We start from the raw sequence: 20,927 nt of genomic DNA, 5'->3' as shown, positions 1-20,927 counted from the left end.
CCCAGTACAAATCTGTGAGATGGGAGCAAACTTGATGGTGATGGTGGTAACTTGGGCTAGGTTTGAAGTAGCAACTAACAAATACTTATTTTTTAAAAAAGCTTAGTAATGTGTCAGCATGTATAACTTTTTGGAGCACCTGAAATTCAGTGTTAATTTTTAAACTTTCCTATTCATGTGCATATTGGTTCAATGCGTAAACAAAAGTCCAGTAGCACAGACAGATCTGCTGTCATCTTGGATCTTAGACTATCCTGTGTTTTTCTATTGTGCCTTCTGTGCACTAATCAACTACTGGGTATTTTATTTTTTCTTAAACAAATACCTGAAAAACTGAAGCACTGAAATTATTTAATTCTACCAGATATATAGCAACAATCTACTAATTTCTGTTGGTACACAGGAAGCAAACATAGACAGTTTTTCAGTCATAAAAATTAGGAAGCCATGATGTTTCTAGTGTTTAACATACAGAAACAAATGTCTAGTGTGAATAAATCCCAAAGCTGCCACATATTGTGAGTTTTCACAGAAGATCATTTCCAAGAAACTATTTCAGGTACATACTTTAATCACATACACTACCAATAGCCTTAAGATATGAAGGCACAGCGAGACAAGCAAGACTTAATTCCCACCACAGGCAGGAATATGTTGTCAAGCGGATTGCAGGATATGTACTATCTAGTATTTAATCAAGTAAAATCTATATGCCTTACTAACTTGGTGAACAGTCTATCACATAAAATAGTTTCAAGCACAAAGGCAGGAAGAATGCAAGGACTGCTTCTAAGATTTTAGAAGGCATGAGTGATAAAATATAGTCAATTACCACTTTTCCAAAAGTTGAAACTCTGATTCCTTTCACAGTTAGAACTGACTGTAATGATAGAATGCCTAAAGTATAGTGCATGTTTTAGTCCTATAACTGGACAAGCAAAATGTAAGTTGTTCCGGAAAGAAACATCTTCCCTCAAGGCCTGAAAATCTCGTCATCCAACTGAATACATTCTTTTGGGTTAGTGGAATAGGTGTTTTCCAGAGTTCACATAAGGACAAAGTATTAACAGCTCATCTCAGAAAAGGCAACAGTACTAAAATGTGTGCAGTAACAGTTTTCATAATTATTTATCATGATAAAATAGTTCAGTTTAGATCCAGAAGTTCATTTCCTGCCTTCAACAACAGAGTATTAATACTACTGTTACAGATGATATCTTTAAAAATTAACATTGACATAGAAGGTTTTAAATTTTTATCAGTTTTGTGGTTCTAAAGTTCTGTTTTACATTAATATGTCCCCACAGCAACCCTGTGAGAGAGACATTATTCTTTTTAATTTAAAAGATATGGAAAGATCAAAACTCATAGAACTTAATGATTTACTTAAGTCACAAGTTTGGAAGGGACAATGTCAGAATCCTAATTCAGGTCTTCTAATTCAGTCCAGGGTTCTTAATAAATCCTTTGAGTCTCATAGGAATATAGTTAAGACATTATGTCACAATTGAACTGGTAATTATTTTTTCTCTTTTAAAGTATATAAAATAGCATGGTGTGTTATAATTGGTGGCACCTTAGATTTGGTAAAATATGATGACTTCTCTGAGTATTTGCTTCCTGTCTCTAAATCAGGGTACAGTCTTCATATGGTTGTCTCAAGGACTAAGTAACCTACTGTGAGAATGCTTTGCTCTGTAACTGTAGGTTTATGGGGGGTTTTGTTTGTTTGGGTTTGGTTTGGTTTGGTTTTCGTAGGGTCTTATGCTGTTTCCCATGCTGGAGTGCAGTGGTATGATCGCAGGTCACTGCAGCCTCGACCTCTCTGGCTCAGGTGATTCTCCCACTTCACCCTCCTGAGCAGTTGGGACTACAGATACTTCACCACTATGCCCAGCTAATGTTTTGGTATTTTTTGTAGAGATGGGATTTTGCCATGTTGTCCAGGCTGGATTTTATGTTTTAGAGTTCATTTTTTATTTTAATTACAATCATTGAACAAAATATACCTCATCTTAACCAATTTTTATGACATAAGTATTCAGGGTAAAGCAATAGATTGCATTGCCTCAAGAAGCTTTAATAGTTTTCAATCTGCTACAAGATATCTAACTCATTGATAACATTGATTTTCTCAGGGGATAGGATTGGGAGATTATCTGTTTTTTATTAGAAACTTTTATATTACCTGTTTTTTTTTAAGAATGAGCATTTGTTACTTCTGAACTTTAAAGCTTATTTTTTAATTAAAAGACTTTTGAAGCATCATGGAGATCTCACAGTAAGAAACAAAAGCTCTCTTTGAGAGTATTTGTATAACAATACATAAAGAGGGAATTATAAACGTGCCTAGGTGAAGATCTTAAAACTGGGGATATACTCGTCCATAAAGTGAACTTAAGCTTCTAGACAGAGTTAATAAGTCTTTGCTCAAACCTGTATTGTTGCTCTTTTCATATTGCCTTGTAATGATCTATTTGTATGGTTTTCTTCTCACTGAATTTTGTCCTAAACTGCTTTGCTTCCTTAGTGACAAGCACAGTGCCGACTCCATAAGTAAATAATAAATCTTAGTTGAATGAAAAAAATGAAGAATCTTTAATAATTTTTTTTCCGAAAATGTGTGACTGTATCTAACCAGCATTATTGATAAAATTACAAAGCAATTAGTTCTTGGGACTATATCGTGCTATTGGTGTTTCTCATTTCTTTTATAATAACTCCAGAATTCTAATGAAAGTTTAAGTCAAAAGCAGAATAGGAAGCCAAGCACAGTGGCTCATGCCTGTAATCCCAGCTCTTTGGGAGGCCAAGGAGGGCAGATCACAAGGTCAGGAGATCAAGACCATCCTGACTAACGTGGTAAAACCCCCTCTTTACTGAAAATACATAAAAAATTAGGTGGGCCTGGTGGCACGTGCCCATAGTCCCAGCTATTCGGGAGGCTGAGGCAGGAGAATCACTTGAACCCAGGAGGCAGAGGTTGCAGTGAGGAATGCACCACCACACTCCAGGTGACAGAACAAGACTCAGTCTCAAAAAAAAAAAAAAAAAAAATACACAAACAATGAGAAAATTTGCTTCTTAGACAAGTTCTTTTACAAACTTAGGTAAATTATTCAACCTCACTTTTGCTCCATTTATACAATGGAAACAATAACGTGTTTGTCTCAAGCATTATAAGATAAAAATGAAGTCATATTTGTAAAAAAAAAAATTGACTGTAGTTTTTACTACAGATAAATAAAACAAATTAGTTCACAGCCTAATGGTATTTTTATCAAAAAAGTAGATTCATTTTTACTTGTAGAAAAGCAGAGTAATGTGGTGAAAATGTTATATGCTATAAGGTTCAAATGCCGGCTCTACAGCATAATAGATTTGGCTTTGAAAATTCTATAAGTTGCCTGAGTCTCATTTTTTTTTATCTAAGAAAATGAAGATATCACCAACCCATAGGGTTGTCTTGAGGATTAAAGCTAATGTATCTGAAGTGGCTAGCTGATTGAAAATATTGTGGCTCACATCTGTTATGTACTCAATATCATCATTATCATTATCATTCTTTCCACAAATATTTGTTGAATACAGTATATCAGGCACTAAGAACATAGGCCAGCTTTGCTAATGTCCTTTAATGTATAAAGCAAGCAACTGAGGTACAGTATTGAAGTAGGTAAGACTTGGAGGAAGAACAGAATCAACTCTTGTACACATAGATCCTAAGTGGTACCACGTACCATCTGCTGAGAATTTCTGATTAAAACATTTCCATGGAAGGTCATACATTTTTTCAGAGCAACACACCTCATAGAAGGGGAACAAGACTATAGGCAAAGTTTCCTATACAGAAAGTCATGAATGTCAGTGAGGATGATGCACCTTGGTGAGCATGAGAGATGAAAAAAGGAAGAAACCAAAGAAAACCATTAGAGTGAACCTCAACCAGCCCAGGCATAAAAGGAATGTGAATGATGCTTTCTCAAAGTGTATCATTAGTGCCTGCCAACCTGTTGCAATACTGAAGCACTTCAACTATTTTGACATCTGCTGGAATTGTATTTCTGGCAAAAGATGCTAAAGACGGTGTGATTGTTTAGTTATGTATATATCCAGACATATATTACAGACTCCATGGATGCAGTTTTGTTTTGTCTTATTTTAAACTTGGCTAAAATGAGTTTATCTTCATGTTTAGAGACTATGGATGAGAACATAACTTGTGGGGTAAGAAATCCTAAAAGGTTAATGCTACTGTGTACAATTACTTATAGTCTTAATAAGGAAAAACCTTAAAAGTACACAGGCAAATCAAGGGAAGCTTCACAGAACTCTGATGAGCTTACATGTTTAAATAAATATACAAAAATGGACAAAGAGACAACCTAGAACTAATCAAAAACTCGTAAGAATAGTGGTAGGGAAGTAAAAGCCAAGATTAACTTACACATTGGAAAAATAAATTAAAGATGAGAAGAACTATATTTAAAGAAGTAATGAAAAAGTAGAAGACTTGGTTTTTAAAGGTAATATAGGGGGGAAGAGCCTAAATATTGTGTTAAACAAACTCTTTGGGTGATATCCATGATTCCTGTGTCCTGATGCTCATGGCTTTGTGTGATCCTCTCCCCTAGAGTATGTTTGGGACCTGTGATTTGCTTATAACTATACAATACAGCAAAGTCATAGGATGTACATGATAATATTGCATAAGATTTTAGTGCCAGCTTTGCTGGAGTCTTGTACTCTTTACTGGCTTCAAAGGCGTGAACTGCTGTGTTAGGAGACTCATTTGGCAAGGAGCTGAGGATAGTCTCTGCATGAAGCCTTCGGTACTTCCTCAGTCAAGCCTCAGATGAGACCAAGGTCATGTTCAACCTGTAGATTGAAGCCTTTTGAGATCATAAGCAGAGTACTCAACTAAGCCATGCCCAAACTCCTGTCCCGCAGAAACCATGAGATAATGTACCTGTATTGTTTTAAGCTGCTATATGTGTGGTAGTTTGTTACACCGCAATAGAAATCAACACCATAAACTACTGCCATTTGCTTCTATCTTCCTAGTGGGAAAATGACCTTTACAGTGACAAGGCTAGACATTTTCCTGGAATAAAAAATATTCTTCTACTGGAATAAGGGATACAAATTACATTCTTAGAGCTTTTAGTCACTCTTCGGACTCCACATGAGAGATAAACACCCTTCCTACCCCCTTGACTCTTTTCTATCTAATCAAAAGAAGTTTAGGGGAATTAGAAGGGTTATTTTTTTTACCATCTTAAGACACCAGCCTCCAGAAGCAAACAGCAACTGTTATATTAGAATAACCACTATGAATCTTCCCAAGAGAAACAACTCTCCCTCTTTACCATCTGATGTTGTCTCATTCAGCTTAACATTTCTAGTACCTCTTAGGGTGCTTGACACATAGTTGATACTCAATGATTAATGAATGAATTCCTCATCAAGTTATCTCACCCATACATTCAGTAAGAAAGAGGGAAATTCACCCTTTGCTGTAAAACATTTCCTTCTTACATTTTTGGGAATGAAAAAGCATACATGATATTTATTTATATACAAAGAAGCATGAATGAACCATGAGAATACAGACATGAGTGAATTGCTTTTTGTAAATAAAAGGAGTTTTAAAAACCTAATATGAATTCTGATTACTTCATAATTCTCTTTATTTTGTCTCAATCTAAAGAGTCGTATATAGTTTTGTATGAGACATGTTCAGAGTTAGTAAATGCCAAAAGCTTGTCTGATTCCAAATGATACTGACATAATGGACTCATTTGTTATGTCTATGTTCTCTATCTTTGCATCACATAAAAGTACAGACGTTTTTATAGCTTGACAATAATTGAAAATGAAATGCCTTCATCTTTTTCTTCATTTATTTTTAGCTTCCTTCTTTGTAGGTCCCTAGTGAAAACAAAATTTTAGCATTATTTATTCCTGTTGAATGCCTGGTACATTATATCTCATTATTAGCAATTTGTGAATTTTTTATACATATTTTAATTCATTTCTAATTGCCTTGTTGGACATTACTGATAATAAAATGCCCCCAAAATTTGGCTTTATTTTCATAACCTATCAGTAGAAAGTTGACAAAAATAGGGCTGGGCACGCTGGCTCACACCTGTAATCTCAGCACTTTGGAAGGCTGAGGCAGGTCAATCACAAAGTCAGGAGATGGAGACCATCCTGGCTAACACTGTGAAACACCGTCTCTACTAAAAATACAAAAAATTAGCTGCATGTGGTGGTACACGCCTATAGTCCCAGCTACTTGGGAGGCTGAGGCAGGAGAATCACTTGAACCCAGGTGGCAGAGGTTGCAGTGAGCCAAGATCACACCACTGCACTCCAGCCTGGGCGACAGAGCAAGACTCTGTCTCAAAAAAAAAAAAAAAACCAAAGTTGACAAAAATATACTCCCCATTGCTTTTACTGTCTATTTCAGAATGATGGTATTATTTTATTTAAACTAATGCAAATAAAAATATTTCAATTCATAATGTAATTATTTATGAATTAGGAAAGTCCATGCTTGTTTATATGAAACCTTCATTTTTTAAAAGTGAATTGAAATATGCTAAGTTACCATGTGTATAGCCTAAGACTATTATTCATCTTTCAAATTTTATAAATATTTTTAAGATACTGATTTTTAAAATAAACTCTCACTTTTTCAAAATAGTTAAGAAAAGGACTATTCAAATTATTTAAATATTCTGGTTGTCTGTCACATATGCCGTATATACATTACAAATTTTCAAAAATATCAAGCGGTCATTAACATTAATTATTAATATTTATTGATTTATTGCTGTGTACAAGGCAGTATGATTGGTATGATAGTAGATACAAAGATGAATCAGATATATACCCTGCCTTCAAGGATCTATTCATTTACAATAAGAATTAAAGCTTCTATATGAATATAATATAAACTGAACGTGGTAAGGCCCCAGAAGAGTTCAAAGTGGTTATGGAGCCTCAAGGATAGTCCATTAGTTTCCTATTGCTGCTGTACCAAATTGCCACAAACTCAATGTCTTTTTTTTTTTTTTCTTGATACAGAGCTTTGCTTTTGTTGCCCAGGCTGGAGTGCAGTAGCATGATCTCGGCTCACTGCAATCTCCATCTTCTGGGTTCAAGCAATTCTCTTTCTTTAGCCTCCCAAGTAGCTGAGATTATAGGCCCCTGCCACCATGCCCAGCTAATTTTTTGTATTTTTAGTAGAGACAGCGTTTCACCATGTTGGTCAGGCTGGTTTTGAAATCCTGGCCTCAAGCAATCCACACCTCTTGGTCTCCCAAAGTGCTAGGATTACAGCCATGAGCCACCGCTCCTGGCCGCCAATGTCTTGAAACAATACAAATGTATTATCTCACAGTCCTAGAAGCCAGAAGCCCAAAAAACAAAAAACAAAAAACAAAAACAAAAACAAAAACAAAAAAAAAAAAAAAAAAAAACCAAGGTATCAGCAAAGCTGCTTTCTCTTCTGGAGGCTCTAGGAAATAATCCTTTTCTAGCTTCAAGAGGCTGCCCACATTCCTTGGCTCACGGCCTTTCCATCTGAAAAGCTAGCAGTGGTCAGTCAAGCCTATCTCATCTCACATCATTGTGGAGGGCTGTTCTTCTGCCTATCACAGAGAGTTAGGAGGAAGGCCTCTTGGGGAGGGAATGGGCCTTGGAGGATAAATAGAATGTGTGCTTGTGGAAGTAGGAGGAGAAATTCAGGGAATTATATTCTAAATGGAAGGGATAATGTAAATGACAGAGGCTAACCACTGAGGTGGGGAATATATGAATAATAAAATTTAGACTGCTGACAGCTGAATTCTATAAACCTTTTTTTCTGTAAGGAACTAAGTAGTAAATATTCTAGGACTTGTAGTCATATTCTTTCTGTTGTAACTACTAAACTTCGTCATTGTAACATGAAAGCAGCCGTAGATAATAAGTAAACAAAGGTGTAGTGTTCCAATGAAACTTTATTTCTAAGAACAGGTGGCAGGTTATATTTGGCTCATGGCTATAGTTTTTTCAGGCCCTAGCCTAACACATAAATAATATTTTTTAAAAGTAATGGCAAGTAAGTCAGGACTTGGTTATAGACTGTCCTAACAACCTAGCAAAATGCTCTGGAGATTGTTTTTAACAGTAAAGAGCTCATGGTGGACTTTCAGCAATAAATGAGTATACTCATAACTGTACTTTAGGAAGCTTTAGCTGGCCAGCACTAGGGTATAAGGTTAAGAAGGGGAAGCAGCAGTGTGAACAGGGAAGCTTACCACTGGTATAGATACAGGTAATGGGAGCTTAAACTAGAATAGTCAACAAGAAGAAAAGTGGCACAGTAACTTCGTAACTGACCACCCTACTTCCAGATTTTCCTACAGTCTATTCTCTAGTCTTTAATACATAAATTAGACTACGTCACTCCCCTAGTCAAAACTCTCCAATCATTTCCAATTACATTTAAGATCCAAACTCTTTACCATTGCTTATGAAGACCTTGATTTTTGGCCCTAACTAGCTGTCTAATCGCATTGTCTATCACTCTTTCCCTACTTACCTTATATCAGTCATATTAGTGTTTTTGTAGTTCTTCAAACATGTCAAACTTACTCCTGCTTCAAGGCCTTTGAATTTGCTATTTGATGTAGTTTGGATATTTGTCCACCCAAATCTCTTGTTGAAATGTAATCCCCAGTGCTGGAGGTGGGGCCTGGTGGGAGATAATTGGATCATGAGAATGGATTTGTCATGAATGGGTTAACACCATCCCCTTGGTGCTGTCTTCACAGGAGTACGTGAGTTCTTAGGAGGTCTGGTTGTTTAAAAGTGTGCAGCACCTTTCCCCAACTTTATTCATACTCTCACTGTGTGACATACCTGCTCCTGCTTTGCCCTCTGCCATGAGTAAAAACTCCCTGAGGCCTCCCTAGAAGCTGAGCAGATCTTGGTGCCATGCTTGTACAGCCTGCAGAATTGTGAGCCAATTAAAATTCTTTTCTTTATAAATTTCCCAGCCTCAGGTATTTCTTTATAGCAACATGAGAACACTGTTCCACCTGCCTGGAATGGTATTCCTTCAGACCTTCATGAGACTCAGTCTTTCATTTTATTCAGAGTTTTTTGTTTTTTGTTTTTTTCTTAGAGATGATCTCACTCTGTCACTCAGGCTTCAGTGTAATAGCACAGTCATAGCTCACTGCAGCTTTGAACTCCTGGGCTCAAGCTATTGTCCCCCCATAGCCTCCCAGATAGCAGAGAGCTAGCACTATAGGTGCACACCACCACACCCAGCTAATTTTCCTTTTTCTTTTTCTTTTTTTTCCTTTGGAGATGGGGTCTTGCTATGTTGCCCAGGCTGTTCTCAAACTCCTGGCCTTAAGTGAACCTCCCACCTCTGTCTCACAAAGTGCTGGTATTATAGGCATGAGCCACCATGCCCAGCCACCGGTCTCTGCTTTAATGTTGCAGAGGCTTTCTCTGATCAACTCCATCTACCACTCATTCCTGATCTTATTTTTCTAATAGTATTTATTGGCCACCTGAAATTGTGTTTTCTCACTAGAATATAAGCTTCAGGAAGGCAAGGTTCTCACTTGTCTTACTGCTATAGCCTCACAATTTACTACAGTATATATTCAATAAGTATTTAACAACTAAATGAATAATATTGCAGAGGTAGATTGTATAAAACTAAACAACAATTGAAAGAGAAACAAAGATGAAGAATGAAAAATGACACTGGATTTTTGAGCCTGGATTATTGGAGGTTGGTAGAACCATTAAAAATCAAAAAACTCAGCAGGAAAGACAGATCTGGGAGATTAGGGTAGGGGAAGTTCCATATTAGACATAATGAGATGCTGATTGACATCTAGAAAGAGATTAGGAGAAAGGTCAGGATTTGGAGATGTTATTTGGGGGATTATTCATGCAGTTTTGATGGTTGAAACCATAATATTGTAAAGAAAGGATATAACAGGAGGGGGAGAAGAACTCACTTGAGACAGTTCAGAGGAGGAAGGGGGGCCAGATGGGGAGTAGTCAGGACAGGACAATGGGAGCAAAGGAAGAGTAGAGGACTCGGAAGAGAGGAAACCCACGGAGAAGGGAATTTCAAAGGAGTGATAAATGCTGATCACAGGGGGACAACGTGTGAAAAAAGGATTGGCAGAAATTGTAAACATTTGTGACCTTTAGAAGGGAAGTTTCAGTAGATTGGTAAGGGCACAAATACAATTTACTCCAACACCATTTTGAATGTCAATTTAGTCTTTCTTTTATGAGTCATATGGCATTTCAGTATCTCTTAAGACCTCTTGATCATTTCACAAATATCAGTTATGTAACACTGCGGTTTAAAAGATATAGGATTAAGAAAAAAAGGTATAGGATATTGTATATTGAAAATTTGCTAGGAGAGTAGATTTTAGGTGCTCTTACCACACACACACACACACACACACACACACACACACACACACAGAGAGAGAGAGAGGTAGTTATGGAAGGTGATAGCTATATTAATTTGCTTACTTGTAGCAATCATTTCACCATGTATTTGTATACCAAAACATCATGTTGTACACTTTAAATACATGCAATAAAAATGAGTTAAAAGAGAAAAGGTATGGGAAATTCTACTAAATCCATGCTGATCCTGTAACATATGTTAAAAGTTACTTAATTTGGACAAATTCCTGCTTATGCCCAGATTTCTGTGACTTTCTAGTGAGATGTGCTCTGATAGCTGTCATCGAAGTGTGGTTTAACTGTATGCATAGTTTTTCTAAATTGAGAAGTGCTATCATAAGAAGGAAAATGTTAGTTAGGCCAGCAATATTTTTATTTTATTTTCTGCTGATGTACAAAAAAGTGTTAAACTTTATTTTTGTTATTTTGAAAAGATCTGAAAGGAATGAATAAGCCGGAAAAATTGCTCATAACCCACCACCGACAGGCAATCGTCATTTACATTTTGGCCTAATTACTTTTAGTCCTTTTCTAACTTGCAAACACTTTTGTGTGTTGTTTGGGTTTGGGGTTTTTTGGTGTTTTTTTGGATAATGAACGAAAAAGCATATAGTGGCTAACAGCATGGGCTCAAGAACCATATTACCTGTGTTCAAATCCTGTACAAGCAACATAATCTTTGCGACTCTCTTAACTTCTCTGTACCTCGTTTTCCTCATTGATGCAATGGAAGAACAACTAATTTTGTATAAGCTTGTTCATTCTAGTATCCAGTATCCAAAACAGGGTTGATCCTATACTCTTTCTACCTTCCCAATCTTACTCTGTTTTTTCCCTTAACTGGCATTCATTTGGAAGGCTTCTTAACTCTTTTATCATTTTATTTGTCATTCTCTTGATGTCCTATAGTTCTGTCATTTTTATTGATTTTCAAATATTGTTTACAAATATAACCTAGGTTGGAAGCCAGTTTTACTCCTGGAAACTGAACTAATGTGAGAAACTGAGGAACCCAATTGAGAATTATACTTATCTATAATGGCCTTAAAGTTGCATTGCACTGTGCCCTTGCATTAAAGTCAAACATGGCCTGGATCTGTTCTAAAAGAAAACAGGATAATAAACTAAGTAAAGCATTTGATTGTCTGTATCAAAGTTATTATCCTAGAAAGCCATTAACCGTACAGTGATAATCAAATGACTGGATGAGCTGTTAACAGTAGTATGTCCCTTAGGGTACAACATTACCACTGTGTGTGCTATGTGCAGACTATGATAACAGACAGGTTTCTAAATCTAGGCTAACTGTAAACTATTTAAGTAATCAAGATTCCAATGGAAAAATTTCTTCTTTTGTTTATTTTAGAAAAGGCTTAATATTTAAGGGGTAGTAAGAAAGATCATCTTGTTAGCCTTTTGGTTAAAGTCATTGGTCAAGTAGCATCAAGGCAGAACACAGTCATAATAGATAGAATACCTTCCCTCTTAGCTTCATGACTGAAAACAAAAAGAAGCCCTAAGTTCTTCCCATTGAACACAATGGGCTCTTTAGGTATGGCAATCACAGTTCCTGTATTTCCCAGAGCCAACCTTGATTTTAGATATTTTGGCATTCTTGCAATTACTCTCCTAAATTGGAGCTCAGAAAAAGAAAACTGAAATACATATAATAGTCTTTCTTTGTGAGCAAGGTTTTTTTAAGATGTAGCCTTTATTGAAAGTATCTTTGCCGTGTCCTAATACTGTAATGTAAGTTGTTATTCAAAAGTGGATCTGTCTTTATTCATAAGGTTCTGATAAGGTTCTGTGAAGTATATTGGTGTACTTTGGTTTGGAGAGTTAGTTATATAGTAAAATGCTATCGTTTTATTGCTTGAGTAAGTGTAGAATTGACATTAACTTAAGGAAACAGACCACTGTAGGTTTTTCTAAATATCTTGCGTAAATCAACCTCCAAAGACTTCCTTAGGAAGCACATTGACTATTTTAAAAAATGTAAATGCAACATGTGATCTTAGTTCTTAAACCACCTAGGTCTTTATTTAATTCAAATGTAAGAAAAATATATCAGTATAGAATATGGCTTTCCGTAGATTTAGAGAAAAAGCTTGCATGTTTCTAATCAGTCTTACAGTTCTTTGCATGTTTTCATTTGTTCATGGTTGACTAAGAGGATGGTTGCATTTGTGTAACAACTTATCTTAGTTCATCTTAAGTTTTCTTCTAAAAAGTATGTAATTATTTAATGCTTCCCAAATAGAAGTACAGATTTTGTTCACGTATTTTCTGAATTTTTAACTATACCCTCTTTTTTATTATTTGGCATAGAAATCTTCATTTGTTTTCTCTTTAGTAAAATGCAGTGATACAATTATTGCAAAATGTTTACTGGCATATTTTAATCTCTAACCCAGTCACAGTTTAAATTAATAATTCTTCAGCAAAGTTATTCCAATAGTGAATCTGAAGTTTCAATTTTAAGACAAGTGCAAAGGAATACAGACCTGAATAATAGGAACATTTGTTATGATAGAGATGTCATTCTCTAGCATCTGGGGTTATTTTTTAAATGTACAATTCAGGATTCAAAGCTGAAATAAATTCAACTAATCAGACATGATTTATGTCCTAGGTTTAATCATGGTTGGAAATTATAGAGTAAGACTTTACCTTCCAGTTCTTTTCTGAATTGTTGAAGGAGGTTGTAGTTTGGTTTAAGACTTGTAGCCCAGTATAGGTGTAAAGACAAACTCCAGGGAATGGTCCCTTATTTGATTGCTTTTATTTTAACTGAAATATCTGAGCTCTTTATGCCTCAAGGACTGAAAAGCTTAATGAAACATATATATTTTCTAAACATTTTTTTAATACTCAAATCAAGTATTGCCACTTCTCCAAAAACCTGAAAAATGCACTCAAAACATTGCTATGGAGCATGTTTGCATTTGGGAATATTACTTAAATGTTTTGTCATCAAAATATGTTTTTGGTGTGTGTGTTATTTCTGAATACCATTAGTGCCTAAATCACAACACACAGATATTTGTTTACTGTAATACCACATTCAGAAAACCACAAAGGCAAGCAGATCTTTTAGAATGTACTAGGAATCTCTTCTATTTAGTTGCTGACTTACCATGTGACGTGCCAAGTTTCCCCATCTTAACTACTACTTCCCAGTGACGCTACACTTAATTGATATTTAAAACAGTTTTGGGATTTTCAGATTAAAGATTTCACAGAAGCACAAATTTTAGTATCTGGCTTTCTGTCTAGTGGTTACCCTTAGTACACACTGAATGTAAACTTCCTTGTATATAACTGTAACATGTTGAGACTATGAAGAAATCAAAAAGGATAATTATGGTTATAACTGTCATATAAGTTAACTAAATACAATTGCAAAGCAGGGAATTTTTAAGTTTTGTTTAAACATGATTATCTTACTTGAATGAAAAGCAAAAAATATTGGGCCTTTGTGCGCATCTTTTATAGCAGGGCTGTGTTATGTGACCTAGATTTCAAATCTTTGTAGTGTTTCCTGTAGAAAACCAATGTATTCCCTCTCTGCACACCTACCACTAATAATAAAATGAGTCAGCTACATAGAGGCACTATCTGTGTAAAGTTTTTAATGAAACCTTTTATTAATGGAAAACAAGTGCATAGTGCTATAATACTGCAGATGAGTTAATAAGGTAAGTATAATTAACAATCTTTCTAGAAGGAAATTTCTCAAGAGGTAAATATTTAAAGATTTACTCTCAAGTTTTTTAAAAATAATAATATGCTTTTGTGTGTACACGAATTTCCTATTTGTGTCTGATGTAATCTTGAAATTCTTGGTAGGCAAAAACTGTGACTCTGACATTTCACTAAGGAATTTTTTAAAATCTATTGTCTCTTAGAAGAGTCTTTCCTGCTATTGCAATCTACCATATGATCTCATTTTGTAATGGGTATTCACACTATGGAAAGTGAATGGCTGTCCATTTCTATTACATGTCAAATGATATGACAGATTTCAGCGCTTCCTCTTCTCTTAACCATTAGTGTAAAAGACTAGTTGTAAAATTTTCTATCTATAGCCCCATTCAGGTTTTGATGATGACCAAAGGTCTTAGGCAACCATTGTGCCATAGTGTTACTGTTAGGAAATTGGATCAATTCCCGGTCATTTGACTGAACACACATCACATGATCAAGGCTTCCCAACACCCTGACTTTGACTAAATAGCACAACTCTCATTTAAAGTTACATATTTTTAAGAAACATAAGTCTACCCAGATTTGCTGCACTAATCGTAAAAAAACAAAACAAACAAAAAACAATCGTTTAAGCTGTATCTAAAATAACTTTGAACATCTGCTTTACAAGTGAAAAACTGATCTAGCTGTTTCTAAAGGTACAGATGTTTACATTATGTGGGCAAAACAACTGAATAATGAACTGAATGTTTTTAGCTTTTATTTGAATTGTTGCCATAATCTCAAAGTATTAGTGTAAAACATTCTCCTTTAGGGTCTGTTCTCTCCCTCAGTCATATCATCACTTCTACTGTCTTCATTTGGCCAACAGATATTGATTGAGTACCTATGTTTTAGATACTGTATTGAATGAGGAAGAAAACAGACACAGTCTTCCTGGAATATATGCTTTGTAGGCAATAATGGGACTTTTTGAAAAAAGTTTACTGATGTAATTACAAATAAGTGTTCTAAAGAGTAAGTGTTCTAAACAAACATTTTTGAGGGCCTATGGTATGTTACACATTTTGCTAGGCCCATAGTATGCAAGGATGGATGAAATAGACATGATCCCTACCTTTATAGAGCTTATAAACTTATAGGTTTAAGTTGGGAAAGCAACAATAAACAGGAGAATCAATACATATGTAACTTCAAACTGAGAAAGTGCTGTGGCTATAGTGAACATATTGCTCTGATGGAAATGGAGGGAGGACAAGAAAAGTCTGTCTTCATAGTAAGATTTAAGTTAAGATTTGAAAGATGAGTAAGAGCCAACCATTTAATGAGTGAAAGAGAAAGCATTCCAGACTGAAGCAAAGAGCTGCCTACTCAAAGAAATGCAAGGAGGCCAGAACAGATTTACTTAGTATAACGAGGAGGATTACAGACAGGATCAGCTTTTGAGAAATAAATTAAAACTTAACTTTGGAAAAAATTAAGTATAAGTTGTCTGTGAAACATTTAAGTCAAGATGTTATTGGCAAGTTGTTTATACCAGTCAGGAGTCAAAAGAAAGGGCTGAGCTGGAGAAATAAGTTTAAGGGACTTTAGCATATATGTGGTTTGGAAAGCTATGAAAGGGGCGAGATCACCTGGGAGGAAATGTAGGGAAATAAAGAGGTTCTAAGACTTAACACTAGGAAACTTTAAAGGTCTATTGAGAAAGAAGAAACTGGACTAAAAAGGAGTGGTCAGAAAAACAGAAGGAAAATTAGGCAAATATATTCTAGAAACCAAGAAAAATGGCTTTAAATACATATGCTTTTCAGTAGTTAAGTAACTGTCCTGATAGTAATTTTTTAAAATTTTCTCAATAAATTATAAAAGACTCCATAGCCATTCGTATTTTTTTTAGAACCACTTTCTCCAAAAAGTGGAAGTTGCGTTAACCAATCCCTATTTTTAACCCACTTGCTGGATTAGCCAGCTCATCCATTCTCTCTATAAAGCACATTGATGCCCATGGGCAATGTCTGTGTGTGACTAAGAGGCCTCTCCCTGGTACTACCATGAACTTAAACTGCTACCAGTTAAAATATGTATTATTTTTATTTTCAAAAAGATTGATGCCAGTTGTGCTTAGTATAAATTAGTTGTATGAATGCGAAAGTAAAAAGTTGTTTCTTTTTTTTTTTTTTTTTTTTTTGAGATGGAGTTTCGCTCTTGTTACCCAGGCTGGAGTGCAATGGCGCGATCTCGGCTCACCGCAACCTCCGCCTCCTGGGTTCAGGCAATTCTCCTGCCTCAGCCTCCTGAGTAGCTGGGATTATAGGCACGCGCCACCATGCCCAGCTAATTTTTTGTATTTTTAATAGAGACGGGATTTCACCATGTTGACCAGGTTGGTCTCGATCTCTCGACCTTGTGATCCACCCGCCTCGGCCTCCCAAAGTGCTGGGATTACAGGCTTGAGCCACCGCGCCCGGCCTGTAAAAAGTTGTTTCTACAAAAACTAAATATAATGCTTTAGAGGTATCTGATAATGGTGAGTTAATACTATTCATAGATTGTGAAGGAGTCATCTGTGAAAATTGGAAGAAAATTATAAAAGTCTGGAAGGTGTTTACCCTTGGATTATTTTATAACCATTTTTAATTCTCAATCCACTTAAAAGAAACCCCACCTGGAAATGATAGCTGATACATTTTTAGTATGATTTCTGAACAATACAAGAACCCTAGAACTGGAAGAACAATACAGAACCCTAATCAGAAGTCAGTCAACAAAGGCAAGACTTTGGCCTAATAAAGGCTGGCAAATGAATATATTTTTATATGTTTTGATTTAAAATAAAACATATAAATATATAAAATAAAAATAGATCTGTAAGTATATGACACTTTGACAGTATATATTCTACTATATCTAATACAGACAAACTTTAACTCAGTTTGTATTCTTTACCAAAATGTATTAATAAGTTATTGTTGAATAAATGAAATCTTAACAATATTAGTTAATTCCTTTTCTTTCATGCTTCTGATATTTGAATACCTCAAACAAGGAAAATGAGTCTTTGGATATCTTGAATTTTCTAAGCATGTATTTCTTTGCTTTAATTATACAGAAAACATCTTAAAATGTATTTGATGACACATATAAAATCATTATAATCTCACTTTTATTGTTAACATATAGTCACAGTTAAGCTTACTAAAGGGCACTTCTGAAGTAGAAAATATTATAAATTGTAGATATTCTTCCCCTTAGTTTCTGAAATCCTCTTTAAACTTAATTCAAGCCTTTCCCAAAATGCTTAGAGGACATGAGAAAGAGTGATTTTTTAATACTGCTACCTTTTAAATATCAGTTTTAATTGTTCTATAAAGTTATCTGCAAGGATTTGATTTTTTTATCAATAATGTTTTTGAATTAAAATTCCATATTTAATAGTCAAATTGTCAGTGAGCCATGTGGCAAGCAAGTCCAAATCAGCCACTATAAAATGGGTAGGTAACAAAATAGAGGAAGATTTTGCACATTCACACAAATATTGGATAACCAAATACAATGTTGGTATTACCTTGCTTAGGAGGCAGCTTTCTGCCAGAGATGTACACTGCTTTGAGACATTATTATTATATCTAGTGTCAGAAGTTAAGTCCTAGGTCATTAGACATGAAAAATAGAAAGACAAATTTTGGCTCAATTGTGAGCAAGTGTCTTGGACAATTAGACCCATTCAAATATATGAAGTTGCAAATTTACCATCATTATAAACAGAGCCTGGAGGAATCACAAAAGACTTGTAGAAATACTGGGTGAAAATGGAACTTCTGAAATCCTTTCTGAATGGCTGCTGCAGAGTATTTAGCATTTTGTGCAATAAACTGAGCTCAAGGGAGTACATTGGAGACTGAAATCCAGCCCTTGCTGTGTTCACCCAACTGGATGCTCTGGTACAGGACTGTTTCCTAGAAGAAAGAGTGCTTTGTTTTGTTTTTTTTTAAAGTAATTCACACAGAAGGAACATTAGCCCTACAAGTCCATGCCCTCAGAATTGCATCAGCTCAGAGGCACTATTTTCTAGCCCTTACACACAGAAGGAGTGCCATTTTCAACACCTAATGGAAATTTTTTTTTCTAGTTTTGCAACATAAACATAGGCTAGCAGTGACCCTTTTTTATACATGCTGGTCTTTCCTCCCATTTCATTCTTTCTAACACTAAGCAAATGAAATGAATTAAATATTCAATTCAGAAAATAAATTTTCAGAACCTAGTATGACTGGGGAAGATTCAGTACCCTCAAAGAGCTAGCAATCTGTGGGAAGAGAGGAGTAAAAGAGTTGTGCAAATTACTGTAATGCAAAGTTTAAGATATTGAGTATTTTATGAATGGTACAAAGTGCTAATAGCTCAGAGAAAATGAGAAAAATTATTTTAAAATTAGGAAAGTGTTTATAGAGAATGAAACATTTAGTATTTGACTCTTGGAAATTTTGAATGGCAGTGGAGCTAAAGTGAGGTTGGGGTGATTGGGAGATAAAGGAAAACTATGATAATTGAAAAACACAGAGTGAGAGAGAGATGAGGTGCAAGATTGGAAGATCTCATTATGTCATTATAAGCAACCACAATCTTGAGAAAATATTTCAGTGTGAATTATTAACTGTGTACCCATTTGCACTGATATCCTGGAATCCCCAGGGTCTCTGGCATACTCATTTCAACAAACGTGGTAACCTTAATATCTTAATTAACCTTAATCCACTCTTCTGTTGTCTTTTTATTTTTGTTTTTGTACTCTGTGGCAGACTTGGTGTTTTGCCCTGTCCAGTCTGTCACATTAGAAACTATAAAGTCAGACCGTTGCCCTCTCAGGGGTAGCCTGCCTCACAGAGTGGCCACCCACCCCAGTTCTGGTCAATGAGATATAAAGTCCTCGTAGAAACTTCTGCTTGGGGAAACTTTTAATTAATGGATAAGGACAGTTGGAGCTGGGACTACCTCTTTTTCCTTTCTGCCTTTCTTCCTGCCTTCAGTACAAATATGTTGCCTATAGCCTTTGGGGGCTTTTTTGCACCTACAAGATGAAATGTGTAGAGATGTGCCACTTATACCCAAAGGATGCCAGAGTAGAAAGATAAAAAAAGGTGAGACCTTCATGCTATTGTCTAGCAACCTCTAGGCCCCTTAATAATAAATCCCTATTTGTTTGCCCAGCTAACTGGGTTATCTGTCATTTTCACCTGAAATCATTTCTAACTAATATGCCACATTTTTTTCTAAATCCCTTCAGACAATACTGCTTTTTTAGAAATGTTGACGCTGTCTTACATCTTGAGATGTAAATACTCAACAAACCATTGTTAAACATTTATTATGCACCAAAGCCTAATCTGTGTACCAGAAAATGACACAAAGATGGATACAACATGGTCATTGTCCACCATTATGTTTTCCACAGAAGAGTGTTAAGTGCTGCGATAGAAACTGGTACAAACCACAGAAGTACCACAGAGGAGGGGAAGATGAAGTCTGCCAAAGACATTAGGAGAGTATGCACAGAGGAAGTTTCATTTAAGCTGATTTCTAGATTGATGAGCAAAAGCTCACAAGGCAGATGAAAAGAAACAGTAATTCTAGGCAGAGGTAAATGACAGAATGTAGTCTATATTGTACAGATGCAGAGATAAATGAAGGAATGTGGCCTATAGGGGCAAAAGCAAAAAGTTGAGAGGAGTGGGAACATTTTATGTTTACTTTATATCAGATATAGCTGTATTTAAAAATGAATTCAGATTTTACTCCATGCAGTTAATTTTATAATTAATTAGAAAGCAGTCCATTGAAATTCCATCTCGTTTGAATTTATAAAAATTATAACAAAAAGCAATCAAAAGTTTAGATTGTTAACTTACATATTGAGATATGTGTCTATGTGTGTTAACATATGGCTTCCAAAGCAAATTAAAATATTAAAATAATAAGGGGATTACTTAAAGTAAAAGAATAAACTTTTAAAGTGCCTTTGAAGCACTCTTTTATAAATACTTAAAGTTTTGAGTTACAAGTATTTTATCCAGTCATTAAAATATATTCTTAAAGAACATTACCTCGCCGGGCGCGGTGGCTCAAGCCTGTAATCCCAGCACTTTGGGAGGCCGAGGCGGGTGGATCACAAGGTCGAGAGATCGAGACCAACCTGGTCAACATGGTGAAACCCCGTCTCTATTAAAAATACAAAAAATTAGCTGGGCATGGTGGCGCGTGCCTATAATCCCAGCTACTCAGGAGGCTGAGGCAGGAGAATTGCCTGAACCCAGGAGGCAGAGGTTGCGGTGAGCTGAGATCGCGCCATTGCACTCCAGCCTGGGTAACAAGAGCGAAACTCCGTCTCAAAAAAAAAAAAAAAAGAAAAAGAAAAAAAAGAACATTACCTCAAATCAAAGTGTACTTAAAAGTAGAAAACTAAATTTTTTAATTAGAAAATCTTTTAGAGATTTTGCTAATTTCTTCTTTGTTTTATTCACATTTATGGAAGTTTATATTCTTTGTGAATGTGTTTTCCCTCTCCTTTTTTGTTATCAGTTAAAGCAGACATACAATTTTAAGGAGAAAAGTATGCTCAAATTTTAATCTTAAAACTTGCTTTGCCCAGAGAACGCCAAGATCTAACCTAGTTGTTATATAAGTTCTTGCCAAAGTACCTTTCATATCAGGAT

General features: G+C 35.5%; 1 protein-coding gene across 6 annotated transcripts in view; it reads left to right on the top strand.

The window, feature by feature from the left end:
* Positions 1 to 20,927, top strand: part of STXBP4 (syntaxin binding protein 4) — a 247,610-nt gene that overhangs the window by 120,397 nt on the left and 106,286 nt on the right. The window lies entirely within an intron of this gene.

This window comes from Saimiri boliviensis, chromosome 17 (assembly GCF_048565385.1).
Source record: "Saimiri boliviensis isolate mSaiBol1 chromosome 17, mSaiBol1.pri, whole genome shotgun sequence".
NCBI classification, from domain to species: domain Eukaryota; kingdom Metazoa; phylum Chordata; class Mammalia; order Primates; family Cebidae; genus Saimiri; species Saimiri boliviensis.
This window is presented reverse-complemented; position numbering and strand designations above follow the sequence as displayed.